The sequence below is a fragment of the Strigops habroptila genome, chromosome 12 (genome assembly GCF_004027225.2).
Source record: "Strigops habroptila isolate Jane chromosome 12, bStrHab1.2.pri, whole genome shotgun sequence".
Classification (NCBI taxonomy): Eukaryota; Metazoa; Chordata; class Aves; order Psittaciformes; family Psittacidae; genus Strigops; species Strigops habroptila.
In genome coordinates this window covers 4648718-4653333 of record NC_044288.2, presented here as the reverse complement: position 1 = coordinate 4653333, position 4616 = coordinate 4648718, and the positions used below count along the sequence as shown (strand labels likewise).

Genomic DNA, 4616 nt, shown 5'->3' with positions numbered 1-4616 from the left:
CCCCTCCCCCCGCTGCCGGCGGGGGCGCCGCTGAGGGGCCGGGCGGGAGCCGCCGAGTTCGGGCAAACTTTGCCCCGCGGCAGGGAGCGGGTCTGGGGCCGTGTCCTCCCGGCAGGTGAGCGCCCCCGGAGCAGCCTCCCACCCCGGCGTGGTTTGTTTTCCCACACGGGTTTTCCACCCGCTCTACCAAGGGCCCCTTGCGTTCCTGTCAGCGCACCTGAGCCCTCCCGCCGGCCCTCGGCGCTCGTCTGCGCCCTGCAGATAAGGAGCCGGGCTCACCCCGCGCCCCACCGGCGGCCGCGGGCACCCCGCAGGCTCCGAAGGGATAAGCAGAGCTCCGGGCTGCACAAACACGGCGCCACGTTTAAAGGAAGTTTGGCCCAGGGTTTCCCCTCGCCTCCTCCCCCCCCGCGGGTGTTTGACTTCGCACAGGACCCCCCCCCCCCCAAAACCCTAAAGCTGCCCCTAGACGAGAGCTTCACATCCTCCCGTTAACCCTGCGGGGAGAGCAGGGCAAGGAGCTGTGATCTAAGGCCTGATCCCCTCCCCCTATCCCAGTTACACAGGCTTCGTGTCCTCCTATTAACCCTGTGGAGAGAGGACAAAAGCTAAACTATGATCCTGCCCTGCTTCCCCCATCCCGTTCCCAGCTACATGAGCTTCACATCCTCCTGTTAACGCTGAAAAGGAGACGAGAACAAGAGCTGCTGATGATTGTAAGGCCTTAGCTCTGCTTCTCCCCACCCCCTCTGCCAGCCCCATCCCCCACTGCAGCTCCCATAGACTTCCATCCCTCCCATTAACGCTGAAAGGGGAGGACAGGAGCTCTGATGGGTTTTTCTCAGGCTTACTCTGTTCTCTCCCCCCGCTACCAACCAATACCAGCTCCACAGCCCTGCATAAGTGCAAGGCATGCAGCTGGCTCTGCTAGCGCAGCGCCTGAATGCCCCCTTTCCCCGCAGCTCCACAGCCCTGCAAGGGGAAAGAAAAAACCCTCTCGTTTTGCTTATTCATTATAAGCGGTTGGTAGTGTGCTTTTTAAAACGTGTGATCTCTTGTTTTAGAAGCATCTGTGCTTTAAGGTTTTGTCTTCTATCATCTCGAATGTAGCTCTTCGTAAGAATGTTCTTGAAGTGCTCCATTTTTGCCCTTAAAGTTGTATTTTATTAGCTCTTCTGGATCAGGGAAGGTCGGTTTAACCCTTTCCATAGAAAACCCAGCAGTCACTTTAGGAAAAGGTTGCCTTTTTCTTTACTGATTCATGGGTATAATAATATTTAGAGGGGGGTTTCCAGACCAGTTCTGATGCATGCTAAAAGAAGCGTGTGCTTCAGCACTGATGAAAGTCATGTATGAGTTAATGAGAAGCTTGCAGAGTATGTGAAGCAAGAGAAAATCTTTAACCAGCTCTGCTGTTCCTTCTACATACCACAAACTTGTGAGCTGTAACCAGAAGGTGGATTGAATATGTGTGAAATGCTGCAGTAGGAGACTCTTGTCATTGCATCACAGGTGGATGCTTGCTCAATGTATTATCATTTCCAAAATACCTTAAAGTTGGGTGGGTTTGGGGGTGTTTTTTTAAGTGTTTGAAGACTTTATACTTCAAAGTAGGTTGAAATCCTCGGATGAAAGATGCTGCAAGCCTAAAAAGTGCTATTTTCTGGGTGCTTTTTTGATTTAATTCTAAACAATCTCCTCCTCCCCTCCCCAATGCCAACTGCTTCCTGGGTTAATAGACTGGTAACACATGAGAGACTCGCAGGTGCTGGAGGAACATTCACAGTGGTGACAACATTCTAGTTGTGGGACTTCTAATTTAAGAAGCATATAGTCATAAGGAATAAGATCAAGGCTGAATCCTGCTTGCATTTAGGTCCAAATATAAAACACACTTTGGAAGGAGTCCCCAGTGAACACTGAGAGTAATTAAGTAAAAATAAAACCTTTCCTTTCAGCCCCCCCTTCCCCTGTTAGCACAGGCAAGTAAGTGCAATGCTGTTTTCATGCCACCATTTTCATGATGTGTCCTGATATTTCTTCATTTTGTATTGCATCTGAAATCCTCAAGTGACTTACAATTTCTGTGATTTGGGGGTATTTCTAGACCATACTTTCAAAGAAGTCATCTCACAGCGTCCCAAAAGGAGCTGTTGAGCAGTCGGGCTTGTGAAAAGGACTGAGCTGCTCACAGCTTTGCCTTTCCAAACACCTATTTTTTTCCTGTAATTTTCATATTTAATTGTTGAATTCCATTTTCCTTACATGAAGGAAATATTTATTAGTACCAGTTGGGGGTTTGTTTTCATCTTTATAAAAGAACAGAGCTTTGTCACTGAGACAATCACTTCACATGGAGGAGATGACATTAAAAAGGAGCGAAGGAGAGTTGTCTTGTGCTGGGAACATCAGTGCCGTTTTTGGAAAACAATACTGTAGGAAATGGAAATGAAAAATACATTTTCTGCTGGTGGGAACCTGTAATGAGGCTAAAAGAGGATTTGATGTCTCAGAAAAGCAATCATTACAAGGGGAAAAGCGGGACTTTAGCATCCATTTGTACAAGTTCTCTGCCTGAATATCCTTTTGGGGAACTGAAATTTGGCTCCGCTCTGGTTCTGAACATCTGTTGAATGGAATTTTAAAAAGGCACAGATTATAATCTGAGTTTCTGTTGACTGTTAAGGGTGATAAAATAAAACAAAAGAAATGGATGTGCAAGTACGTTTGGGCTGTTTTGGTTTGGCTTTGAAATAATGAGCGGCGTGAATGTGCAGTGATCTGCACTACCTGGTTGTAGATGTGTTTGCCATACAAAACACAGCCTCTGCTCCTTTCTGGGGCTGTTTAATTCCATTTGAATACTTCCTTAGCAAGCTTTCAAGTTGTATTTTTTCCTGACAGGAGACTCTTGGATTTTTGGTGTCTCTGACCAGTTTTGCACAAAGAATATGATCTGTTTGAGGGGAGATCTTGAGAACTGTTGGGTATTCCCAGAACTGGGGCCCTTTGCTTAGATTCACATCCTGCCCACCTGTCCTCCGCTGGCTTTCTGTAAATGCAATCACTTGGTGTCCACTCTCTCTGGATAGCACAACTTCAGCAGCTATTTCTGCAGTGTTTGTGACCTCCTGTTATTCGGGGAGGTCTTCACTGTAATTTTCCTTCCTATTATTTTGCCTTTTTTTTTTTTGCAGGCTGATGCTTTTGCTGTTGTTTTATATTCCAAGCAAGGATCCTTGCGAATGCTTCAGCTCCAGATTTAGGTCATCTCCGATGGAAGAAGGAAGACCTAAAAAGTAAAAATAAGATTTCAACGTGCCTTTAAAAGTGACAACTCTTTTGGAAAAGAAAGGTACAAACTCATTGTATCTCGTGGCTGATGGACTGGGGGTGGATGGAAGGTGCCTTTTTTGGCTGAGAATGAAAGCCAAGTATCTTCATGTGAATGTAGTTTCTTTCCTATGTGCTTCCCTTGTCCTTTTCATTTTCACACCTGCTTTGAGCTTTAATCACTCAAATTATTCATAGACTTGCCCTGGAAAAAGAAGAGAGTGACCTCTTCCCATCTGGAGTAGATGGATTTACCATCAATAATTGTAAATGGACTTGGATGACTTAGTAATGGGTTTTACGCTTGAAATTCTTAATTCTGTGATTTCATTGAGTTTTAAGACTTCTGCACATGGTCTTTTCTGAACTGATAAGTTGAAGTTACAACATAGAGATTTATTTCTTGCAAATTATCTCTTAGCACTGGGCTCCCATCTGCAGAGAGCTGACGATCCCCTCCAGAACTGCTGAGTCATCAAAGAACACCCGTCTTCCGCAGGACCAGGCCTGTAAGTTGCAGTCATCTTTTCTTCTGTAATTACATACGATGTCTTTCATGGCAGAGAACCTCGAGACAATTTCTGAACTCAACAGCCACAAAAGCAGTGCCTGTTGGGGGTTATGTAGTCGCATTGATTCGGATTTAGCAGCCCCTCAGCCTGAGGGTATCTAAGGGCACGTAGAGCCAACTGCTTCTCAATTCCTGTGTGTTGCTGGAAGCAGCAAGCTGGAATTGATAGATATCTGTTGCTATTGCCAGCACTTTAGTGGCTTAAATTACTGAGAAACTTGCGAGCCTGTTTTGTTTGGTTTCTGCTCTTCCGAGCCAGCAATCTGCAGTTTTATATGTATTAAATGTGCTAAGCTTCATCTGGCCTAGATGTATAATAAATACCTTAGTAAATGCAGTTAAGTCCAGTTTCCTCTATTAACTCAGAAGAGATTTCTTTCTTGTCTGAATTGTTCCTCCATTCAGGAGGAGAGAAGCCTTGCATAGCTGGAGTTCACCTCATAAATCACCCAGGCAAATGGAACTCGCGGCAGAAGAAGATACAAAATGAGACTTGTTGCAATTTAGACTCAATGAACTTTGTGGTGTTCTGCTGTGGAAGTGTGCTTGGCATGAGGCAAGCGGAGTCACCAAATGCACCTTCATGATGGAGGGACTTCCACGGGCTCAGCAATCCCGTGGTGGTATTTAATAGCTGCTCCATATTCCTTTAACAGTGTCTTTTGCAAACTGCTGCCATCTTCTCGCTGTTATGCTTCCTCTGTTGTGCTTC

The 4616-nt window shown here is 45.9% G+C and overlaps 1 long non-coding RNA gene across 1 annotated transcript; it reads left to right on the top strand.

Moving 5' to 3' along the window:
* Positions 1-423: 423 nt before the first annotated feature.
* LOC115616201 lies at positions 424-4616 on the top strand. The gene is made up of 5 exons (XR_003994228.1): positions 424-716; positions 2905-3054; positions 3198-3355; positions 3755-3842; positions 4310-4616. It is a non-coding gene; the product is annotated as an uncharacterized LOC115616201 (long non-coding RNA).